At 44.9% G+C, this 26,249-nt stretch overlaps 1 long non-coding RNA gene across 4 annotated transcripts in view; it reads left to right on the forward strand.

The window, feature by feature from the left end:
• The window catches only part of LOC142011206 (uncharacterized), a 261,545-nt gene that overhangs the window by 33,362 nt on the left and 201,934 nt on the right, over positions 1 to 26,249 (forward strand). For all 4 annotated transcript variants that reach the window (XR_012644997.1, XR_012645000.1, XR_012644996.1 and 1 more), the window contains exon 2: positions 5,109 to 5,175. This is a non-coding gene — a long non-coding RNA (uncharacterized LOC142011206). The remainder of the gene's footprint in view (positions 1 to 5,108; positions 5,176 to 26,249) is intronic.

Consider the following 26,249-nt stretch of genomic DNA (forward strand, 5'->3'; position numbering starts at 1 on the left):
GGTCCTGACGCCCTGCAGATGCCAGCAGAACCTGCCTGATAGAGAAGACCAGCCAGACCCTAAGGATGGACCCAAGTACCCACCTCAGCCTTCACCATGAGCCAGCCTAAGGCAGCAGAATCAATAGGCTGCGTAGGCCTGGACTCAGGCCACCCAGACCCCAGCTAGACCTGAAACCCTGTGAGTCCCGAGACATCGGAAGGACTTTGGGTATGTGCTGGGAGGGAGACCGGGAGTGGCCCAGGGGATAAGAGGACCAATAAAGGACCTCGGGTCAGCGTGTTGTGATCTGGATTCCCTGCTGACCTGAGAGCAGACCGTGCTGCTGTGACCAGGGCCCTGGGCTGGGATGTGGTGGAGTTGGTGGGCCCGCATACCCCCACCACCCACTTGCTGGGCAGCAGTGTTCCCCTTCCGCCAGCACAGGTGAAATGTCTGTGTCCATCATGGAACTGGGTGAACTGTGTCAACTGGGTTGGTTGCCTTGCCTGAGCTAGGGCTGGGGCTCTCCTCGGTAAGCAGACAACCTGAACTGTCGTTTGCTGTCCATCCTAAGCTAGGGCCAGGGATCTTCTAAGACTCTGGGCCTGCTGTCTCCGTGATCTAGGGCTAGGCCCAACAAGAGCTAATTTTCCCCAGCACCTGCTGGAAGTAAGGCAGGGGGCTTTGAACTGTTGCCTCTCACACACCTGAGGCAAGGTGGGAACCCCCGAACTAGTGACTTGGCGGTTGTTTGGCACTCATGGCAGTGGGGTGGGATGGCTGCCCACTGACCCAGAAGGGGAGGAGCCCTTCTGGGAGCCCGAACTGGCTACACCCCAATACAGTGGATTTATTGAAAAGGAAAGCCATTTTAATATGCATAATCCCCCCTTGCTTTTCACAGCTCACTCTGTGTTGGAGAGGTATTAGTTTGTTTTCTAATGGCCCCCAATTCAGTAGGATTTTTATTTTAAAAAATAAAATAAAATTGTGACCTGGCTGAGAACCTATGCAGAGTGTTCCAATATTTGATAAAAATAAAAATTGGATCAAAGCTTTTAAACACAGACCACAAGCAATAAAAACAGTGAAATGCAGCAGTAGGACGGCACCCCTACTAGACATTAAGAAATCTAAATTTAGAGGTTGAAACCCCATTTTTTTTTCTTGCAGTTTCAGTGAAATCCCTTTGGGTAGTGCTCGGCCTCCTTAACTAGACAGGTTTTTCTACTTACAGCATGTCATGCTTCAGCAAGCCTGAGCCAGCTGATGAAATTGCTGAATTTTGTGCACCAGCGTAGGTTTATGGTATTGCCTCTAAATGGTGTATCTCTCATGCACAAGTTCATTCTCTAATGCCCTCTCTTTAGCTGTTAATCTGTCCTAATGCTGATTGCATAATCAATTATATTTCTTTTACACTGTCTTATTACTGGAATGTTCCTCTCAGGACAGTAACTGTGTTTAAAAAAAATCTATCCTACTCTGCACTTTCCTTAGCCCTGTAATTAAAATGTGAGTAAGATTCTTTTCTTTCTCATGCCAGTTTCACCCCACCTCCCAGCTGGTACCACATATTTTTGCATAGGTGGTACAGCCTTCTTGGCTAAGAAAGCTAACAGACATCTCAGAACAATTATTACAAAATCATAGAAGTTAGGAATGGGAATAGATTTATTAGCTAGGTTATCCAGTTGGTCTTTGTGCCAATACAAGCCAGTTCTCTGTTCATTTTAGAGCAAGTGGCTGAGTCTAATTTCAGAAGTCCCAAGAGGTGGTCATTTCACCACTTCCTTTAGGAGATTACACCACATGAGAAGACAACTCACAATCCAGAAGTTCTTCCTGATAATTAGTGTCAATTATTTCACAGCTGTATCATCTTTCATTGTCAGGAAATAGCCTCAGTTTTGCGACTCAATTTCATCCCATTATTCCTCATTTTTCTTCTACCAGACCAAGTTTCTCAGTGTTTATACCCTTCAGATGTTTGGCTATCATGACCTAGTCATAGCTTTGCTAAGCAGTACCTATGTAGATTTCTGCATCTTTGAGTGACTCTTTCTAAGAGCCAGGCTTTTTTTTTTTTTTTTTTTTTAATTGGGCACTATGTTTTTCCCTCTCTTCTCATCAGCAGAAAGATACTGACAGAGGATAGACTATGGCATTCTACGTGCAACCTTCCCAGACACAGAAAGTGCCCCATTCTCCTGACACCTCTGCAGATATATCCCAAAACTGCTTTGCACTTCATGGTGCACTTCACCATTTGTATTTAGTGTTTTGCTCACATCTGATGTGGCGTTCACCATTACCTCTAGGGCTATGTCTAGATTGAAGAGATTTGTAGGCAAAAGATATGCAAATTGCACAACACATTTGTGTATCTCCTGCTGACAGTTCTGTTGGGAGGGGCTTTCCAGGCATTTGGGCCATCAACATGGGGCCAAATGCTGCGAAAACCCCCTCTGCTGACACATCCCTTCTTTCTAGTGAAACGAGGATGACTGGGATGTTGGCAGAAGGCTCTCGGAGAGGCTCCCAACAGAAGCCTTCAGTCTAGACATAGCCTCGGTTTCTTCCTGCATCACTGATTTCAAGGGGTCTCTCTATTGATCATTTGATGTATGAGTTGCCATTTCCTAAGGTGGATCTCGTGATTTCTGCCCATAGTTCTAAACTCTCTCGATCCCTTTGTGTTTTCTCTTTCTCTCTCTCCCTGCCAGTTTTGTGTACCTGTGGATTTCATAAACATGCCCACTCCTTCAGATCATCATAAAAACAAGACTGAAACTAAAACTGATCTCACTGCCACGTTTCTCACTTCCATTTTCTCCCAATTACTGTGTAGTGATTATTGTTCTTTGTTTAGAGTTCTTCATCCAGTTGTCAGAGTGCTTGTATCCACATCTATGTGACTTATTCACACACTTAAGTCTGTCTCGTTGTATGTAATGTTGTTTAAAAACAGCTCTGCTAAACCTATTGCAATATGTTGGCCACTGTGTTGCATGGTGTAAGGCCCTACCGACAGCAACATTTTGCAATAGTGCCTCTACATTGATTGGGCAGGCACAGCTAAGACCATTTCCCATTAACAAACTTTCTTTATGAACTGCTACCAATGACAGAAGTTCATCACTGTCATTAAAGAGGAGTGAAAACAAAGACCCTTGAGTTCAGATTTTGCTGTGGGGTGCAAAGTCTGAAGTGAACTCAAATGTCGCCTTCTGCCCACGCAATAAGTCTGGGGCACCTGGATTCGAATCCTGCACTGTTAAAGTCAATGGGAGCTGTGCAATGGACTTCAAGAAGAATACAAACAAGCCCCTAGATACTTCCAGATCCCTACCAAGGAAACAGCTGCCCTGCTGTAGCATGATGTAGAACTGCTTGGTGATGTATCACCACAACAAATCCATCAGATGTTTGTCAAACCAAACCTGCTCTGTTCAGGTTTGTTTGGATATCTCTTTGAACCGTTTGCCTAGACCTGCCTACATATTCCTACCACTAGTGCACGACTAAACTATACTATAACCATATTTGAACTGGTTGCCCAGGACTGTGTGGCTCTTCTGGACTATTTTACTGTACAATACTGTTTCATTACACTACCACAATTGAGTATTTCAGCTTCTCCATATGGCATTTATTTTCTCTTCGGCTACGTCAACACTGCAGCAACCTGTTGACATAAATTACTGTTGGAAGATATCTTCCGACAAAACTTCCGTTGATAGATTGCAGCCACACACGAAATCAGATCGCTGTGTGATTCCCCTTTGTCGACAGAGCGGCTGGACTACGTGGCTGCTCTTTCAACAGAACGGCCAGCCAGAAGCACAGCAGACAGGGCTGCCCGGTGACCCAGAAGCCCTGTTTGTCAACAGAGGGCCCCCTGAAGCATCCACATGGCTTTTTTGTTAACAGATTCTGTTGAGAAAGGCATTCCACCTTATGGCAGAGAAGCAGAAGGCTGTCAACCAAAGTGCTGAGTTGTGTCGGCAGTATTAGACACCGTGTGTTTTTAGTGTGGCTGCTCTGGGTTTTGTTGACAAAACTCTCTAGTGTAGATGTAGCCTTAGTGATTCACTATAGTATTTCCCTGTTGAAAGTTTGACACTACGGAGCATGTCCTCAACAGTAAAATATTTCACCAAAGGTCCATTTAGATTCACAATACATTGAATTAACATGTTTCATTATTTCATCTTCAGTATTTCACGAATGTATTTTATTCAGTATCTTGTAGCTATGACATTTTGTTCAATTACTTCATCTGCTCTTCAAACTTTACAAACATACCAGTGCATTTAACAGCAACTCACACCTGAGAGCTGCAATTGGATACAAATTGTGACCACTTCAGGGACTAATTCCCCCCACTTCTTCTCATGTTCAAAGTACTTTATTTGGCAAGGGGTCCCGTAGCAGTCAGAGTCATTGCTTGCACACTAAGCTGCTGCATGGTGCAAGGAAAGCTCCACAACAGAACCCACCCCACAGTGACTGTAGCATTTAAGTGCCAACTGTTACTTTACATCTGATTTGCAGTTAATTGTAATTGGGAGCAAAAGAGAGAACAAAACTGAAATGTCCCTGTGCAAGAGCTGGAGTCTCTGCTGCCTTGCTCCTTGTGTGATCATCTACTCTTGCTGCAAATAAGTGTAAAACACAACTAAGTCAGAATGGTAGCACTTTACATTTATTCTGCACAGATACAAGATTACTAGACATAGTGTAAATCCCTGGAGAATTAGGCCTAGCATGTGTCCTCTAATAGTCTGTACTGAGCTCAAACAATAAAATGGCAGAACTTTTCAAGCAGGGAGCGTGAAATATAAATGTGCTTTACACAGGAAACAAAAAAACACTGCAGCATCACGGCTACCACAATGATAGGTCCCTTATTTTATATTTAATGTCCAACACCTTTAAAATTTCAGCCACGCAAAATTTTACACACAGTCTGTCACGAATAAAACCAACACTTCTTTTTGGCTAAGCAAAATGATGGCAATCATTTCATTTGTTGATGTGTTGCTATGTACTCTGAATGCAAACATGGCTTGTTAGTACAACTGTAGTATGAAGGAATTTGACTTTTTTTATTTCTTTCTTAGAACCACCATGTGAAGGTCTGTGGTTCAAGAAAATGGATGATGACACCCACTATTGATCTTGAGCATGGTGAGGACAGTATTATAATAATCCATACCTGTCAGCTTGACTTTTTACTGCTTTGACCTTTACCTTTTCTGGGAAAGAAAAACACAGGTGCCTATATAATGGTGTAGTGTGTTAGTTGTCAAATCTCTTGCATGGCATGGATTACTGTTAATATTATTAAAACATGCTCCTTGTCAAATCATTAGGCTCAATAGTAATCTGTAAAATAGACCTGAGACAGGATGTGCTCTGCAGTATGCTTTAAAAAAATTGTTATATTGCTGTGGTTTTTTTTAACTGCCTCTCATACACACACTTATTTCAGTGTGTTTACATCTGTAGCAGTTCAGGCTTCTTGGATAAGTCAGTGCTGATAATATGGGTCAAAGGGGAGCTTAAGTGGTGGATGGGGTGCAGCAAGGGAAGGGGAACTAAGGAGAGAAGTAAGTAAATATTGAAACCCAAAAATCAATTGTGCTGATTTACAGCAGCTGAGAATCTGGCCTGCTTTTCAAATCTGCGTGTCCCTACGCCTGTGCAGGGTGTCATCTTGCAGCATTGGATTTTTTTTTTTAAGTCGCATTGTTTTCTACAAACAAAACAAAGTTTCAAGAGTTTTGGTTTAGTGCTAATGACTTTATATTTTAAAATTAGCAAACCTATAGCTCACACAGTGATGACTCCCCCAGCTCCCTCCCCATTCCCATGTGTCCCTGGTATTAGCCTCCTGCACGCAGTGGTGCTAAGAGGCACCATGGGCCCCATGGCAAGGTGGGAAGGGGACCAGCTCTATGCCTGGAAAGGGCAGTGCCAAGAGCCAGTGGGACAGGGCCAAGGGCAGTCAGCTCTCAGCCCTGCCCCCACTCCCTGACAGCCATGGGCAGCCTGAGTTCCAGGCCCCTTTGAAACACCAGCAATTGTCCCCATCCCCATCTCCCGTCGTTGGCCAGCAGTACAAGAACTGCAGTGCCACCAGCCCTCAAGGAGCGGTGCTAGCTAGAGGGTGTCTTGATTACATTCTCTAGGTGCCTGCATGAGGGACAAATATTTAATGTTGGACTCTTCAGCCTATCAGAGAAAGGTATGATGTAATTCAGTGGCTAGGTATTGAAGCTAGAGAAGTTTAGACTAGAAATAAAGGTGTAAATTTTTACCAGCAAAGGCAACTTACTCTAGGAACAATTCACCAAGGGTCATGATGGAGTGACCATCAGTGACCATTTTAAAATTAAGATGGGATGTTTTTTTCTTACAGATTTGCTCTAGGAATGGTTTTGGGGAAGTCCCACGGCCTCTCTCTGCAGGAGGTCATGCTATATTATCGCAATAGTGCCTTTTGGCCTTGGACTCACTTTGAACCCTCCTGCTGTGCAAGTAGAAACTGGGGAGGGAGGAGAGGCAAGAGTGTGTGGGTTTACATGTAGCCACACAGGAGATTGTGCAAGTGTTCACGTGCTTGGTGCAGGAAAGAGAGTGTTCATGAGCAAATCTGAAATCAATACCTCCATGAGTAAAAGAAATGGCAACGTCTTGGAGTGACATGTCTAATAAGAACTGGAAGAATGTGCAAAAAGTGAATAAACCCATCTCAAAATGTGCAGAAAGCCTCTGCTGAAAAAATACCACCACGGGGAACATTTTCAAGCACAAAAGATCATTTTAGGAATTCATAGTGAGTGGTTCATGAAGGACTGAACTTGTACAGTAGTTGTTACAATATGCAATGTGTGCATTACGAGTGGGGGCAGCTGCCCTGAGTGCTGGTTCGTAGAATGTGCTGGTTATTGGAGTGGTGGATAACGTGACTTCTACTGTAATACGATTTCTCCAAAATTAATCAGAGCACAGTCTGGGCCAAAATAATTTTGGATTCTTCCACTCCTAGATGTACAGATTGGTTGCAGTGACAGGATTGACTAGCAGTAACCTAGTTTTTGGATTCTCCAGGGTAATCATGGCTGGTCAAGAGCCATACTATTTCAGCTAATGCCACAAAACTTTTTGTGGGAAAAGTTCAGATAGACAGTTGATAACACTTTGCAAGCTTATGATGAATAATGGCTAGAAATATTAGATGATGTTCCGTTTGACTTTTTTTTCTGCCACTCTGCATTGTCACAAGTCAACACTCAAGGAAAGAAGGATTTTTTGAGGGCCATGTGCAACATGGAGGCTGGGTGCATTGCATAACTTGCTTGCAAAATTACTTAGCCTTGTGGCTTTGTTTTCCTCTAGCGCTTTTATAAGTATACTAAAACTTGCCTCTGTGTATCCGTTTCAGAGAAAAAATAACATCCAGCAGAGTCAAGAATGTTCAGAACTTAATTAGTTCTCTTCCACAGTGAGAAATTTCACAGAAGCAGAATTCAGCCAGAAACAACTGGAATTCATCTCCTATGCAATGCAGTTATTTCATACCCGTTCATTCTACTGTAGACCTCTTTCAGCCGTGACACCTTATCAGCAGGACTATCCACAAACCCAGCCTAATTAAATGTTGTGTGAAATATTTTAGCTAGGTTCTTTTACACCTCATGGGCCACACCTCATGGGCCAGATTTTAATATCCTTCCACACAGTGGATAATGCCTTCCTCTGCAAATAGTTGAAAGATCAGATGGAATAATTTTAGTTCCCTGTGCACTATTGAAATTGAGAGAGAGAGCTGCCCACCACCCTACTTAAGAGACCAAGCAACTGGATCCCACCCAGAAGCCCCGCACTCTCACATGGCTCTGCCAGGGCTGTAATGGAAAGTGCCAAGACTAGACCCATTTGCCTGAGGCAGGGGTGTCCAACATGTGGCCTGTGGACCAGAATCTGGCCTGCGGAGCTGGCAGCAATGCCATTTTTAAAAGGCAGCTGGACAGCTCCCAGGCAGATGTGGCTCTTTAAGGAGTCATTTTTGGCTCCCGCCTCCACTGCCTGACTCCTCCTCTGGCTCCCATACAGTGCAGCGGGTCAGAGAGAAGTGGCGGGGGGAGGCGCACTGGAGCCGCATGCAGCTCTTTGAGCAATAAAATGCTCAGAGCTGTGGGAGCACTGTGCGCCACTCTGCACATGAGTCTCTCCCCAGAGCTTGGAGCAGGAATGAAGTGGTGATGGTGGCAACAGCAGTGGTGGTTGTGGTGAGTCGCCAGCATTGGATTATAGGTGGGGGGCTGGCTCTGGTGGGGGGGATTGGGTTAAAATGGGGAGCTGGGAGGTGCCTGGCTCTGGAGGAGAGGAGAGGGGACTGGGAATAGTGTGTCTGAAAATTGTGGGTACTGGGGGCACTTACAATATTTTTAAAAGGGGGACTTTATAAAAAGAGGTTGAGAAACACTGGAGTAGAACTCCATTTAATTGGTTTAACACCTGGCAGGAGGGATCTGTCTGTTAAACCAATTAAATAGAGCCCTGTTCTTTCAGCGTGGTGGAGTGCTGGGAGCTGCCTCTGCTGTGGTGTTCGTGGTGGGGGGCAGGAAGGCTGAGGGTAGCTGCGCAGCCATGGTGAAGAGGAGGCAGCCCAGTGAAGGAGCAGCAGGGGGGTGACAGCATGCAGAGCTTCTGGGTAAGTTAATCCTGGGTTGGGCAGGGGCTGTATGGGGCTGTGAGGGGTTGCCTGCGGGTGAGGGGAGTGGTTTGGGGATATTCTATGTTCAGCCCAGAACATGTACAAATTGCCATGTGACCCTCCTCCCCCCTGCCAATGAAAAAGAGGTTGGACACCCTGGCCTAGGGTCACAAACCTGAGTGTTGCTTTGACTCCAGGCAATAATTTTAAATGCCAGTCTTTGAAGTTTAGCTCACCTGCCCTCCTTTCATGATGGTGGGGGAGGCAGGATGGGTGGGCCAAACCTGGTGGGGGGATGGAATTAGGCTACTGGTGTTCAGTGTCCAAAGAGGAGTATCAGGACAAAGTGTGCAGTGGGTGTCTGCAAGGAGAAGAGGAGTGTCCGGCTGCTGCTGCTGCTGGGGGTGCCTGGGAGATGAAGAGCAGGGCCTGGCAGCTGGTAAGGGGCAGTGCTTGAGAAGGGAAGAAGAAAGGTCAGCTGGTGGCAAGGGGCAGTGGCTGTTTTTAATTTCTCACAGACTGACAAGCAGCCACAGCCCACAGAGCCCCCTACTATCTCCACCCAGGAGAGACTCTGCACCCTCCCCTCTCTGGTCCCCACACCCTACCCTCCTTGCTGGTGAGCCTCAGGTCCATCCTGCTTTCTAGCACTGAAAGGAGCAGGACCCTCAGCTGCCATGTTGGCACGCTGAAGGCCCCGGCATTTGGAGTGGGACTTAAGCACTGCACCGCTGGTGCTGCCAGGGACCATGTGACCTGTGAATCATAGTGGAAGCAGCCAGCTGCATTGGTACGTGTGCACACAGAAACAGTGGCTTGTTGCAATGTACTGGTTTCGGGGGTGGTGGGGGAACCAAACCTGGCTGGGGGCCTTCTGGAGATCATGGACCCTATGCCTAGCTACAGTGTGTGCACGTTCATCAGTCTAGGCCAAAGTACCCCTCCGACTTCATTCACGCTGGCTCCATGAATACTATTACCGAAGGCCTGGCTCTAGAATAGTGACTACTCTGGTCTATTTCCTTGTCACTGTTTTATGCCCTTTTTTAGCCCTGTTAAACAAAAGAGGCAGATAATATTGCTCCTTACCAAACTTTGGTAACTGTTCGAGCAAAGAGTTTGCGAATCAGCAGTGTTCATATGTGCCTTGATGGAAGAGGGCAGGTAGGTGTTACAAATGTCAAATGCAGCAGGTATGTTTAAAAATGATTGCTTCTGCGTTGCTTGTGAAAGGTGCAGGATTGATAGCGCTGAATAATTATGAATAGACTACAGTTCCTGGGGTGTATTGCTCGCCAAATCACAAGTTATTTGAATTTGGACTAGTCCCAAGACAACAAAATGCTTGGTAGCCAGTGCCGTTTTTGTTTTGTTGTTTATCTTTACTTAAAAAGAGGAGGCGGTGCTCAGTGGGCTCCCTGCCCCTCCCCAGCCAATCCTGAGGCGGGGGCTGCCAAGGTGCCACTACTGAGTACCAGCTCGTAACGACACAAAGAAAAGCACTGTTGGTACCACTCTAGCTGGAGCACAAGCAATGGAACTTTGGAGAACAATGGATGTGTCAGTAAGTAACCAGCGCTTTTAGATGTAGTTTTATTTTCTTGCTAAACTATTTTTAATTGTTCTTATCAGAAAAGTGCAGAAGTTAAAAATAGTGGTATAAAATAGTTCCACAGGAGATAATACAAACCCTCTCTTTCATTTTGACTATACAAAATTGTATAGAAACTGAAATAATTGGGTACATAATAGCAGTGGAAGGAGACAGCCTTTTGGTTAGCTCTGTATAAAACTCACTAGTTTTGACTTGCAAACCTTCATGACACTTTGAATTTCTTGCTTCAGTTTCTAATGAACCTGAAACCTCAAATAAGTGTTCAGCTACAAATAAGTCTTCATAGTTTCTACCAGAAATTATTACTCCATTCTGACTCACTTAAATCTTGGCCTGCATTCCTTTTGGTACCATGCTAGAGACATGGAAACATTGTGCCCTGAAAACAAAAGAAACAGCAAGGTCTAGGAATACCACACCTTTCTGAACTATCCAAGAGTTAGCTAAGCTAAACCTCCTTTTGTTATCTGATGCATTGCTTTTAGTGCCTTCTCTCTCCATGTGACCAATGAGCGCTGATCCATGACTAATTCTTCTTCAGTTCTTCTGCTTCATGACATGCAGTCATGGTTGCTGCTTGGATTCATCTCAGTTTTGTTTTGATTTTTCTTTTCCCTTACCCCCAACATCAATTAGGAACCATTCTACTGAACCTAATACTAAACTAGAGTCTTTAGGTATTTTCTTGTATTTTGTCTGATTTACTTTGAGAGGAATATACCAAATTTATTTTTAAATAGTCCATTTTTTCTTCTTAGTGCTTTAGCCCAAGATAAAGCAATTATTAGTAACGGGTTCACTCTGGAACTTTCCTTTGTACCTACAGGAAACTACATATTAAATACATTGCGTGCACATTAATATGAATTTCATCTCCAAGCCATTAACTCCCAGGCCAACTTCCCTCAGGGTGGGGAGCCTTGGAAGCTAATTAGTGAATGCACATAAGCTTCAGTCCTGAAGGACATTGTTCATTTTATTGCTTGTGCTGAAAATGGGAGGATAGTGCTGGGTGATAAAATGCACAGAAGCAGAAGATGCACTTGGCAGAAGAAAAAAAAGCTTAAAGAAAGCTCAGCCACCATACCATGATGCCATCCTGCAGTCATATGTTGCAAGACTTTAGTCAACTCAGAGCTGAATATATTTTAGAAACAACCACCAAACAGACTTCAAAATATGTAACAGACTTAAATGCCTCTGGAGATCTTGAGGGTTTTTGCTACCAGCTGTCCACTGGCTCTGAGCCTAATGACTACAGTATATTGAAAAACTGTGCCTGTCATGTCCCAGTAATCCAGGTAATAGAATATCATTATTTAAATCTTTTTCTTTTTCCTTCAAATTCAGTTTCAAAAGTCATTTCTGTTGTCCTTAAAAGTCATATCTTAATTCTGTTTTTCAAACAGATACCTTTTTAATTTCTGATTATTTTGGTTGCTTGTTTTCATTCATCTTTTAAAAGTTATCATCTTTTCTGGTAGATCTGTATATTACATTAAACCATTTTGCTCTCCTATCTTATTCTTCCTAATATATTTTTATTGCTTTAATATTTTTTCTATATGGCCCTAAGCAGTAGGGACTGAGCAACACACAGTATTCCCGATGTAACTGCATTGAAATCGGGTGCTAAAGAATGGCTCTATTACCTTTCCTGTCCTACACATGTACCTTTTTCCAACCATTCAAAAATCATGGGTAAGACTTGTCTATTGTATTTAAAAGTGGTAATTTACAATATTCATCCATCCTTTAAACATGAGAAGTAAGACTGGATATTCTTCTTAACTTTACACTTAGGCTACATCTGCATTTTTTTCTTTTTATTAAAATATTTTTTCCTATTGGAAAGTAAGTTTATTTTTATTAGATGCTCACATACCTTCTGACACATGAGGCAATCCAGTCTTTCTATCTATTGCTGAATTTGTGCTCTGTTATCTGTTTCCATGACAGCAGCATCTTTCTCAATGATTGTCTTCAAAGTCCTCTGTCATCCCCTTTTTCTTCTTCTACCAGGTGGTATCCAGTCAAGGGCTTGTCTAGAAATACATTTTTGTTGTCTTACATGTCCAAACAACTGTCTTCTCTTTGAATCATTACACAGTTTGCTGGCCAGTCCTTTGCCAAACACTACTGATGGTTACTTTGTCCCATCAGTTGACACCAAGTATTTTTCATAAGCAACTCTGGTGGAAAATACTTTGTTTCCTGTTGTGAGTTTCTAGCATTTGCCAAGCTTCAGAAACAAGTAACACTGTAGGTATCACCATGACATTGTCTATTTTTATTATGGTTCATATGTGAATCTCCTTATTTTTTCCAGACATTTGCCAGTCTCAGAAAGGCTACACTTGACCTTGATTTTATTTTATTTCATGATCCTACTTTAGTAGCCTCACATTTGACATTGATAGTCACATTTTTCATAGTACCCTCTGTGTCCACCTGAATAACACCATCTACAAAATTGAGATTTTTCATTTTTCCTCCACTCCATGTAATTCCTGTATCTCCCTTTGTTACTACTGTTGTATCTCTGTATTCTATCACAATGTAGAAGAGATACGATAAGATGCATCTCTTTTGTGCTCCAATGATGGTATTGAACCAGTCGCTCTTTTCACTTACTCTTCTTGCCCAGCATTTTTCAACATTCCTACAGCATCTGAGTCTGTGATGCTATCGTTCTAGGAAGCCCACGTTGTCATAACATCTTCCATAGCAATGGTTGATGAATGCAGGTGAAAGCTTTCATGAACAGTATAATAATCAAGACTAATCTTCTTTAGTAAACAACGCTTTCCTTAGTCAGTTGATGTGATCTGATCACAGTCTTTTCCCTATAAAGCTTTTCTGTTCAGTGCACGTGTTTTCATCTACACCCAGTTTTATTCTGTTCAGTAATGTGCTACAAAATGCTTTTTGTCTGGGCAACAACAGGCCTGTCGTTTCCTGCCAGTTGTCATGTACCATATGGTTTTCTTTCTTTGGTAATTTTCAGATCACACCTTTCTTCCATTCTTCTGGGCAGAAGTCATTCTCCTGCACTATATTACAAAGTGTATGTATTTCATGTACTATCATTTCCTCCCCAGCTTCAGGCATTTCAGCAGTGGTCTTATCTTGACCCTCTGCTTTGCTATTATTTTAGCTGCTTAATGGTATCCTCTGGCTCTGCTTCTGAAATTTCTAGCAGTGAGATATTTAGTTCTTCACTGCCTTCATCACGTCCATTGGCTCAGGCTGAGCACTTTTTGAAAATATTCTCGCATCCTTTCTTGTGTTCTGCTTCCATTGTTAAGGCTCTTCCAGGTCTCATTTGTGTGATAGCACTGTGACTTCCAAGCTGTAGCAACACACTTGGGATCATTTCTTTGAGTCACTTCTCACTGATGCTGCTTTGGCTTCTCTTGCATTATGTTTTGATCAAACCATTTTCTCTTACCTTTCCCATACAACTTCTTTATCTTTCTTGTCCTATCTATGTTGGACACAGATAACAATCCTCTTTATAGCAGCCTTTAACATATTTGAAGACCTATCAGGTGTCCCACACCCCCGTCTCCTTTTCTTAAACATGCCCAGCTGTTATGACCTTTCCTCATAGGTCAGGTTTTCTTAATTGTTTATGATTTTCATTCTATTCTTCTGGACTCTCCCTAATTTGCCCACATCTTTCCTTATGTGTGATGTCCAGAACTGGACACTACTCCTGATGAGGCCTTATCAGTGCAGAACAGAGCAGGACAATACTTCTGATGTCTTACATAGGACGTTCCTGTTAACACACATCAGAGTAATATTAGTCTTTTTCTACAAGCTACCATTGCAGCATGCGCAAGCCCAATGACATGGGGCAGAGCGGGCAAAGGGGGCAATTGTTCCAAGACCCAGAGGTTCAAGGAGGCCTGGAGCTCCTGGCTGCCACTGATGCTACTGCAGTAGCAGCTGCAGCTGAAGCCCCAGGCTGCTTTGAATTGCTGAGGGAATGCTGCTTCACACCGCTCTGAGGGATGGAGTGGGAGAGGGTACTGTGGTCCAGGCAGAGCTGAGGATTGACTGCCCTTCTGCGTGAGCCTCCGCCCCTTCCAGGGATGCAGAAGCCTTCCCCCCCCGACACACCTTGCCCTGGCGCCACTGTTGGCTGCCAGCCCCACTGAGCATTATTTTGTCATCCTTGTCATTTCACCTGCATAAAGTAGGTTTATGGTCCATAAAAGGGGCCATATTGGCAGCTCTTGTAACCGCAGTTCCTCTTGCAATTCACAGTGCAGGAAAAGCTCCCCCCACAGCCCATTCCTTTATATAGCAGGAACACCTTTACATGCGAAAGAACAGTTTGGCTCCCATAACCGTTCTCTCCCTTGCTTAGATTGAATAAGAAATAAGGTATCAATCTTTTAAAAAAAAAAAAAAAAGTGGGGTGGGTGGGAAGGTGACTGGGGATAATAGACCAGCCAGCATAACTTTTATGCTTGGAAAGATACTGGAACAAACTTTTAGGTTCCTTCTTGCAGACACCTAGAAGGTAGTAGGATGATACGGATTAGCCAACACAAATTTGTCAAGAAGAAATCATGCTCAACCAATCTGATTTCCTTCTGTTGACAAGGTTAAACTACTATACTTAGGACGAAAAAAGTAATGCATAACTACAAAATGGGGAATAATTGGCTTGGCAGTAATATTACAGAATAGGATCAAAATGTTACAGCGGATCATATGAGTCAACAGTGTGATATGGTTGCAAAAGAGACAATTACTCTGGGGTGTGTTAACAGGAACATCCTATGTAAGACATCAGAAGTATTGTCCCGCTCTGTTCTGCACTGGTAAGGCCTCATCAGGATTAGTGTCCAGTGGGCAAATTAGGGAGCGTCCAGAAGAACAGAATGAAAATGATAAACAATTAAGAAAATCTGAACTATGAGAAAGATGAAAAAAGCTGGGCATGTTTAAGAAAAGGAGACAGCTGTGGGAGGGGGACACCTGATGAGTCTTCATATATGGTAAGGGCTGTTATAAAGAGGATTGGCCAAGAAAGTACAGGGTTTAATCTTCAGTAAGGGAGATTCAAGTTGTGTATATTGGGAAACACTTTCTAACTGTAAATGTTGTTAGGTTCTGGAATAGGCTTCCAAAGGTGATGGTGGTTTGTTTTTAAGAACAGCCACCTGCTTGGGGATGGTCTAGGTTTACTTTATCTGGTCTCAGTTCAGGGCGCTGGGCTTGATGGCTCCTCAAGAATCTTTCCTGTCCTAAATTTCTTTAATTCTGTTCAAACTGCAGTGTGAGGACACAAAGAATGGAGTGATACCATCTCCTAGCTTCTGGTAGCACTGCCCAATAACTATCACTGTGTTTAAAGTTAACAATTTTATACCATGCCAACCAAGACTGGAAATGAGATAGACTTACATGTGAAAAGATCTGTAATCCATTTCTAACCTCCTGTGTTCTTCAGTCCTTTTTATTGGCTACTTTCTCTTGTTTTTGGCACCAATGTGTCCATTACACACACATTTGCATTGCACTGTGGCCTTGTAATATTTGGAAGGCAGCTAATAAAGGATTTATCTCAGGCATTTGCAGACTAGTAATCTTGTGCTTAGAAACATTACATGGAGAAATGTTCTAAAATGCAATAATTAGAAATAAATTATTCAAATATACTAGTATTTGTATAGTGTTATGACCTCGGCTCTGCTGGGCCATTTTAAAGAAACCTGAAGCTAATAAAAGGTGTAGGATGCAAAATAACAAAAGGCCAATGTAGTGGGGTGGAGTGGCTGCCCCACTACCTGGAAAGGGAGAAACCCTTCCTGCAGCCATTTGGTATGGAGCCTGGCCCCTCCCAGTCACCTGACCAGAAGTCAGTAGGTGGGGCCAGGGCTACAAAACCCCAAGGCTGAGGACTCAGTTGGGACTGAGTCTCCAGGTAAGCTAAAGGATGGCTCTGGAATCTCCAGGGGCAGCCTGAGGACTCTGCTGGGGGACAGTCTCCAGGGGAGCCAGAGGACAGCTCTGGGCTCCCAGTCTGGGAGGTTGAGGCCTGGATTTGGCTGCCTGGGCCCCTGCCAGTCCTGGTATCCTGTGGACCCCAGCAGAACTGACCTGTAGAAGATCCACTGGAACTGGAGGATTGACCAGGGTATCCAGCTCAGCCTGTGCCCTGAGCCAGCCTGATGCTGCAGAACCCCTAGGCCACCCAGAACCCAGCTGGACCTGGAAACTGTGAGCCTGAGAAGTCAGCTGGACATGGGGTATGTGCCAGGGGGAGACTGGGAGTGGCCCGGGGGTAGAGCTCATGGGTCAGCATGCTGAGGTCCAGATTCCCCACTGACCTGCGCAGCAGACTATGCTGCTGCAACAAGGGCCCCTGGGCTGGGACACGGTGGAGTGGGTGGGCCTGCATCCCCTCAGCCACCCATTTGATGGGTGGCAGTCTGCCCCTCACGGGCCAGCACAGCGAAGTGTCTGTGCCCAGCGGGAACTGTGAATTGGGTTGTTGCCCAGCCCGCTCCTGAGTGGTGTTTGCTGCCCCACCCTGAGTTGGGACCCGGGTGTTCTAAGATGGTTGATTGTTGCCTGCCCTGCACCAGGGCTTAGGCTCTTTTCTTGGGAGTTTGCCACCCCACCCTGCACCAGGGCCTGGGCTCTCTCAGGTGTTTGCCACCCACTCTGAGCTAGGGCCAGGGGCCACCTAAGGCTGCATGTTGGTGACCCCCCCGCCCCCCCCGAGCTACGGCCTGGGCTTGCTCCTGAAAGACTTGTGCTAATTTCCCCGGCTGAACTGTGTGTGTTGCCCTGCCCTGAGCTAGGTTTGGTTGACTAGTGATTTGCTGCTGCCCTGAGTGAGGGCCCAGGTTTCCTGAGTGGGTGTTTTGCTGCCCCACCCTGAGCTAGGGCCCGTGCACATTGGGAGTATATATGCGCTGCCCTGCCTAAAGTTAATTTCCCCAGAGCCCATCTGAGGTCAGGCTGGGCCCCCGAACTGTTGCCTCTGACCTACCTGAGGCAAGGTGGGAATCCCCGAAGTGTTAACTTGGGGGTTGTTTGGTACTTATGACAGTGGGGTGGGATGGGCGCCCACTGACCCAGAAGGGGTGGAGCCCTTCCAGCAGCCTGAACCGGCTACAGCCAATCAAACATTCAGTAGTGAAATAAAAAAAAAAAAAAAAGAGGCTCCTGATTAACTTGCTCCTTGAAACCTTTAGCTTGTCCGTGGCAGGTTAGTAGACTCAACTCTTACTGGAATGAAAAGAGTTAGAGCACATCAGGAAACTGCAGTAACATTACAAACAACCACGTTACAGAATCATAGAAATACAGTGTTGGAAGGGAGCCTGAAAGTAATCAAAGTCAGACTCCTGAATAGTGTCAGAACCAAGGAAATCTAGAATATTCTGTCAATACAAACTGGCCACTCATCACTCCAAAAACGTTATGTGGGAGTTTACAGTTTGCTCATTCCTGCAATGTATGTAGTAATGATGTCTGTTGCCTGTGTATTTATATTTAGTCAGAGATACATTTTAATCTATCTATATTTATACACAACTCTGTCTCTGAGCATATACTCCAATATTAACAGCTTATTCAGAAGCTGGCAATCACTCCTGACTGTGTCAGTATTTAGTACTCCAGCATGGTGTTAAGTGAGCATTGTCCTCCATATATTAGCAGGCCATTTAAACTGAGGACCTGGGTATCTGCAAATCACTGGTTGTTTTGCTTTATTACGGAAGAGGATAAGGGCTGGCAGACTTGACACCATTGTTGTAATACACCTCCTCTCCTTTGCAAGCCAGCTGTGTTAGCAAAGGTGGCACTTATCTGAGCTGTCAACTCCATTGTGGTGAGCAAGTTCCAGTTTGGGTCATAACATTCTCTCTACTTCAAGGAGGGATCTGATAGCTCTTCAGATGCAGGAAAGCACAAAGAGCCTCTACATCTCTTTCAATTCTTCCAGCAAGGTCCAGTTACAGCTGGGGAACTTGGTGCATGCGTTGCAGGAGGGGGTGATGCTTCACCTTTGCTGAAAACTGATGCAGCTTGTGTCATACCTGGAACATTACGTGGGGGGGGACAAATGAGCCCCAGCTCCCTACCCCAGCCCTGAACCCCCTCCTGCACCTAAAGTACTGCCCAAAGGCGGTGCACCAGCCCTGAGCCTGTGTTGAGACTCTGGACACCTCGGTCCCAGCCTGGAGCCCTGTCTTACACTCTACCTCCTGCCCCAGCCTGGAGCCCCTATCTGCAATTCAACCCCCTCAGCTGCAGCTCAGAGTCTCGTCTTCCCAGCCCTACCTCAGAGCCAACACCTGCCAGCTAGAGCCCTCACACCTTCTGCATTGCCATTCCCTTCTCCAGTCCAGGGTCCCTCACTGCACCCTGAGCCTCTCATTTCCACTCCCACTCTGGAGACTGCACCATCAGCCCAGAGCACATAACCCTCCCATTCCACATCTCAACCTCCTGACCTTGTCTGGAGCCCCCTCCTGCACACTGAACACTTCAGCTCCACCTCCCAGACTGGAGGATCCTCCTTCCACCCCAAATGCTGCATCTTTGTCCCAACCCCAGTGCCCACACCCCCAGCCAGGGCCATCACTCCCTTCAGCCACCTGAGCCCTCTGCCCAGTGAAAATGAGCAAATGAGGATGGGGGATACCATGCAATGCAGAGAAGGTGGTTGGAACGAGATGGGAGCGGGGCCTCAAAGAGGAGCCAGGTCAGGGCATGACCTCAGGGTGGGGGGGAGGGGGCATGGAAAGGGTGTTCAACTGTTGGTGGTTAGAAAGTTGGCCACCTGGGCTATAACTGGTTATAGTCAAAGGTCTGATTTTTCCACTCTGTGGACTGGCAGTTGGATGGTGGCATCAGAGACAAACATCAAGACGACCCAACCTGGAGAAGTACTTAATCGTATGCTTATGTTTAAGCACCTATGCAGTCACTTGGATATTAACCTCAGTGGAATTGTTTGGGCTTAAAGGTAAATACCTGCTTAAGGGTTTGGGTTTTTTTTGGCTTAAAGTATAAGTTTGTTGGGCTCAGGATTCCCTCTAAGCACCACGCAGGTGCCTAATAAGCCCTGCACTGGGGCTCAGGACTGCTGTTCATGGAGCTGCTAGCGGGAGAGGTGAGCTCCCTTACCCCCAGCAGCAGAGCAGGATGAAGAAAAAGGCTCCAGACTCATCCCCCTTCTCTGCCTGTAAAAGCTCTGTGTTCCAGGCCAGCCCTTCTGACAGCTTGGGGGAGATGGCTCCACATGATGCTGTTTCTCCTCCCATGTCCCCGGGGCTGGAGCCACATCACTAGTAGTGCTGGGAACCTCTGACCCCTCGCTGCTCATGCCTAAAGTCTTCACCCCGGAATTTCTCACTGGCTGGAGATTGCAGCCAATGGGCACTGCGGATGGGTGGTGCCTGCAGGGGAGCATTGGGCAGCATGGGTCACACAGAGCCATTTCTCTCCCCACCCCCACCACATGGGAGCTGCCCCAGCCCTGAGCCCCTTCCTGCACAGTAACTCCTTCCCAGACCCTGTATCCCCACTTCTACCTCCTGCCCTGAGTGCGCTCCCATACCCTTAATCCCTTGGCCTCAGACTGCAGCCCCCCACCCCGCCCCCAGGATCCCAAATGCCTCTTTCCTAGCCCCATTCCAGAACCTGTATGCCCAGCCAGAGCTGTCACCCCTGAGTCCTCCCACACACTGAGACGTGAGTCCCCTCCCACCACAGATCACATGTGCAATGAATTTTGTTATGTGGAGCAATACGGAGGCATCATTTCTATATTGGTGCACAGAACAAAATTCATTCCCCACATGGACATAAATATTTAGCGTGAGCACTGGTTGGTTTAACAGTAGTTTAGGCGATCACTGCATGTACATAGTTTAAGTGCTGTGGGGGGCTGGTCACTATATTTAGTTCTTCACGGTGAATAGATAGTGTTTGTCATCACGTGTCAGAGTTAAAAGGCTGTTCTGTTACTTTAAATGAATACTTCCTATTTCTGCTTCTAGTTAGCAGTGCACCAGCTGCAGCAGGATTTTTCCAAGAGCCTTCCCCAATGGCAAGTGGAAAGGACCCAGTTCTGTGTTAGGGTATTGCCAATGCCCTCACTGGGCTCGTGTGGGGTGTAAAGTCAGTGCAGAATTTGGCCTGCTGGCGACAACAACCTTGTAAAATAATCTATTAAATGGAACATGGGAATTTTGTGTATGCTTTTTCATTTTCTATAACTACCTTAGTGCCTGTGAGGCTGTCGACGTCCCGGCTCATACTGCACATGAGAACAATGTAACCTCCCGTGTAAAATACGGACTGTGATTTGTTCTATGAACGCAAAGACTAAGGGGACAAATCAATTTTAATGGACTATTGTGGAATTATTGCATTTAATAGTAAAGATAACCCTGAACCAAAGACCTGCTAGGTGGACTGGGTGTGTCTTTCTAACTGGCAGGCCTAACAAATGATATTCTCTTGGACCATAGTATCTTTTATGTTTCTAAGACTGGAGTACGTAAGTGTCGCTTCAAGTAGGGCCTGTCCTTGGCATGTTACCACTTAAAATAATGAAGTGAAAATCTCCCTATTCAAGTCTCTTAATATTTTGAATAGTTTTTAGTAAAAAGTCAAATTATTATTTCAGATGAATGACTGTATGGTGATAGACAGCTGTGGGGATTTGCAATTGGATGTGCTTCAGTAACTCTGCATTATCTGTAAGTAAAGAGGGGTTAAAACCACAGCTGACTTTTCCCCCCTAAAGTTTGTGTGTGTTCTGACTGGAGCATTGGAGCATTTGGACACCTCAGGGAATGGCTAATGGCAAAGTTCAGCTCTATGTGTGGACTTCCATTATGTTTGGCATTATTTAGGTCCAATTCAGTAAGGCACATGCTTCAATTCATCCCAGTGGAGCGCAACACTGCAGTTTAATGTAAGCACATGCTTCAGTTAACGGGATCTAAGCCTATACTTAACTTTTAAGTGCTATAAGTCACATGTTGACCTATGTCTTAGCTGTGGGGTCTATCTGTTTGGTGTGATATAAACAAAAGCAATTATAAACCAGAGAAGATTAAGAATTTATCTCCAGGATTTTATACAATTGTTAGGACACTGTCTTCTTGTCCTTTCCTTGAATTCACCAGAGCTGTTCCTGGCAATGAAATTCATGGCCTGAGAGCAGTAGATGGGGGCGTAAATTGCTCATCACAGGAGTAAGAGGTAGAACTTCTGTCATTTTGAATTTCTTGGTGCCATGAAAGTGAACGACGTCCAAATCTCAATAATGACAATGATTAGAATAAGGCTGGTAACTGGTATTGACTTAAAATACTAAAATCTCCTAATGCTCCCCCCACTCATGCATCTGATGATGTGGGTCTTTGCCCACGAAAGCTTATGCTCCAAAATATCTGTTAGCCTATAAGTGCCACAGGACTTCTTGTTGTTCTCTAAGATCTCCTAGTTACATTTCTCTTTGTGGTTCTCTTTTGGCAACTTAATAATAATAATAATAATAATTAACCCCCGTTTGTTTAAAACAGTCTGTGATGTATACAACACCACACTGGCTGAGAAAGAGTTAGGTGAAGCTTGAGAATTCTATTAGCTCCACATGAAAGCTACGTCTACACTAAAGGGTTTTGTTGACAAAATCCGAGGAGTGTCCAGCTTCCCAAGGCTTTCTGTTGACAATAAATTGACAGAATGCAGCAGTTTTGTTGACAGTCTTATCCCATTTTTCCCAAGGCATAATGCCTCTGTTGACAGAAGGCCAGTCTGGGCATCCTGGGGGTGACAGACAGGGCTTCTGGGACACTGGGCAGCCCTGTCTGCTGTACTTCTGGTTGGCCATTTTGTTGAGAGAGTGCTCGTGTAATCTAGATCTTGGTGTAATCTAGACATAACTGAAGGAAGCTCAAGGAGGAGTTGAAAGGAAGTAGTGGAGAGCAGTTGGAGAAAGGAGACTCAGAAGAGAGGTAGTCTGGAGTTCCCACTCTATGAAAAGGACTGGATAGGAGACAGGTAAAGAAAGAATTGTAGGAAGATAATAGGAGTGGTGTTAACTCCTGTGGTCAAACTCACAAGGTCCATGGAAACTACTTTTTGATGAAGAGTGAAGAACTGAGGAGAATCTAAATTGCACCAAAGAATCAGGCCCAACATAGGTGAAACTTGCTTTGTTTGTATTTTGTGTTGTGTTGGGATTTGGCTAAGGTACTCCAGCGAGATGGCCTAGATCTGGAAGAAGAATGAGACTGGTGAGGAGCTCAGGAGGGGCAGAAGATATTTTGCTGATTGTCACAATTTTGCTGGACATTATTTGTTTGAGTCATTCTGTGATGGGTAGAACTGTAGCCAAGGCCAAGTCACCACTATCTTAGACCACTGAAGTCCAAAAGATGAGTAAGGCAGAGCAGCTGAAATGCTGTGTCATGCTCCCATGAAAATCAAGTCTAGTGAGACTGTGGTCTTGTCTCCACTATGTGGTGGATCAACTCGGCAGTGATGCATCCACCAGCCTTTGATTTGCTGTGTCTAATGTAGAAGTGATAAACTTGGTACTGCACGAAGAGAAGAATAACTGCTGTCTACAGGTGACCAGCCCCTGTTGGCCTTACCACTGCAGTAAGTCAGCTTGTGTTGTGCTTTTTCCATAGCTGAGGTAGATGAATGGTGCAGGTAAGTGTAGACAAGGGTGTTAGGCCACATCTACACTATGAGATAAATTTGAATTTATAAATATTGGTTTTTGTAATAACGGATTTTACAAATTTGAATTTGACTATACTCACCCCCCCCGCGTGCACCTCACAAAGTTGACTTTTTGCTGCCACGCTCAAATTTCTAACGTTGACTGTTGCGGCAATGCATTGTGGGAACCTGTCCCACAGTTCCCTCATCCCTGTAGCATTCTGGATATTTTCACTGGTACTCGACAGCATCTTCCCAAGTTGGATTGCCCTCATTCCTCTCCTGTGGTAAGCAAACATCCATTTTTCCAGGTGGAAGGAAGGAAAACTAGTGCATTAACAAAGACTGCCAAGTGCACAGCAGTCTTTCTTCCATAACTAAGTTGCTTTTTAAAACTGTAGCTGTATCTGAATTATGAAAGACTCTATAAAAAAAAATCAGCATGTCTGTCTTCTGAACTGGCCCTCTACCAGTTGTCCCCCCTCCCTTGATTACATCTGATCCCTGAAAATAATACGGGGACAATGCAAAGCCTGCAGAAAGAATAGATATTAAAGGTTTTGGAAAAAGAGATTTATCGAGGGAGGATTTTTGGCTTCCAGTCCATTATATAGCTTCTGTGCACAGTCTTCTCAGCTGGCCCTCCACCCACTCTTCCCTGCATGAAGGGGTCCAAAGTTAGAAGAAAGAGGATAGAAAAGGTTAGGAAAAAAGATTTTTGGCTTCCCTCTTCACTATGCAGACATTACCAGGATGGGGCTCGCCAAATTTCATTGCCATTGTGGTGGAGTTTAGTATTCGGGAGGTTGAATGGCCAGTTGACGTGGTCCCTGAAAATCTTTTTAGACTGTGGGGTGTAGAGTCCATGGCTCAAGGGCCCCTTGAACTGTTCTCCCTGGGTGGCAGCCAGACCCCGCAATTCATAGCTGCCAGGGGAGACTCACCCCTGGCAACAGCTAGTCCCCTTGGTTCTTGTTTGAGTGCAGGGCATGGGGTGTTTCACTGAGGTTCAGTTGAGGTAGTCCCCTGACGACTGCAAGACCTTGGTATTTGCAGTCCCCTGATGATGCAAGACTTTGGAATTTGTAGTCACCAGAGTAGACTTCTCCTGGCAATAGCTAGCTTCCTGGGTCCTTGTTGGGGCATGGGGTGTGGGTGAGTTTCAGTGGGGGGCCAATTGAGGCAGACCCCCTGGATGGGTGCAAGTCCTCAAAAGTCTGAGCTGCTGGGGGGAGATTCTTCCATTTCCCCTGGTAGCAGAAAGGCCCCGTAAATATTTTTGGTGGGGGGGCCAGTTGAAGCCGTACCCCTGGACAGCTGTAAGCCCCTGAAAATCTTAGCTGCTGGAGAGAGACTTCAGCCTTGTAACTGCAAGCCCTCAAATCTTTCCCTCCCTTGGAGCCCTAACTGTGCACAAGCCAGGACATGGTGCTGCCTGGCAGCATGGTCAGAATTGTATGGCAGGCACATCCTTTTATTAGGTCAGAGGCTACCCACGTTTCTCGGCCTCCTACACAAACATAACCCCTACAACAGCCTTGCTGCCATGTGGGGCAGTGGGGCAGCGGCTGGTGCCAGGCGGCACAGAAAAAAACTCCAAGTACCCAGCTAGCAGAGGTAGAGACAGAAACATGAACTCCGTGCTGCAGCGATTTATAATGTTTAGATGCACTCACAGTGCTAATTGCAAAGAATGACATTTCTCAGCCTCACGTAGAAACATGACCCCACAGCCACAGGTTTCCTGGTCCTGAACTGAAATTCACAATCTTCTTGTTATCTAATTTCTGTACACCTGGCAAGCAGCGGCCAGAATGGAGCACTGTTGGGGTATGGTGGGTTACCCATATGGGGCACCTCTGGAAGCTAATAAATTTGATTTTAAGACATGGAGCTTCCACCACGGCCTTTCTTCTTAACTTTTAAATTCAAACTTGATGCTACACCCCGCAGTTACTGTTGATATTATGTTATCAGTATTAGTGCGAGCTAAATCGAGCTAATGGTATTTACAGTGATGGCAGTCAGGTGATAATATTGAGCTAATTGCCTTAAATTTTAATTTATCTCATAGTGTAGATGTAGCCTCTGTTGGATTCATAGTAATTCCCTATCCTTTCAGAGTATTTGCAACTGAAAGGAGACTGTCGATGGTGAACATATTGTTCTGACCTCCAGGAAAGGAACAGTCTGCCATGAATTCCTTGCTGCCCAGAGAGAGGGAAAATGCCAGACTAGCCAGAGCTTTATGTGGCCCTCATCTCTGGAGGGTGACATGACAATCTTTCTCATCATACAACAACAAATTTAAAAATATTCATCTGGAGACAAAAGTCACCACCATAAAGACTGCACAGAGCACGGCAAGATTTAGGTCATTGACATGTTATTTTATTATGGTGTTTTAGAGAAGAACACTCTTTTGTAAACAGCCCTTGTCTTTGGAAAAGATCTTTTTTCTAGTCCTATAATTTTTTGTGCATTGATGACAGAGCAGGCATTAAATCTGGGCAGGGATAATGCAGGTGATAAATTCTTTTACTCTTGACCTCATAAATCAATTGATACCACTGCACACTGCTTGGTGCAACAGTATGCCATTTTTAATTTGTTACTACTGCAGTGCAAACTAAGTTTAGCAACTTAATGCCTGCTCTTTGCTGCAGTTTACAAAGCAACTTCAGCTAAAACAATATAATGAGTAGATATGTTTATTGGCTTTATACCATCAGCTGACAACATGAAGATCACAACTGATGCCACTATTGGCATTGCTGGTCCTGGGTAATGGCAATAAACAACTGCATTAATACTATGATTTTTTTAATCAAATCATAGAAAGCTGTTAGTAATTTGCTTCATCAAACTCCCTTAATCTAAACCATGGGAAAGATACAGATAATTCCCACTTTACTCTAATCTCAACAAATCTCAAATCTAATTCTCAAACAAACATGTTTATAGGTGGGAATACTTCAGGTCTGAATGGTCCTCTCCTTCAGAGTAGCGTGTTGGTGCAATTTTGAGGCAAGAAAATTATGTTGGCATCCCTTCATAAACTACTTCTATTGCTGGTCCATCAAAAGTTGGGAAGGGGGCTTGTAGAAGGGTATAAGAGGTGGGGAGCCTACAGAGGAGGCCTATTCTCAGACTGGTACATCTCCTAGGACTCCAGCAACTTTGGAGTAGAACCCGTTT

The sequence above is a fragment of the Carettochelys insculpta genome, chromosome 3 (assembly GCF_033958435.1).
Source record: "Carettochelys insculpta isolate YL-2023 chromosome 3, ASM3395843v1, whole genome shotgun sequence".
NCBI classification, from domain to species: Eukaryota; Metazoa; Chordata; order Testudines; family Carettochelyidae; genus Carettochelys; species Carettochelys insculpta.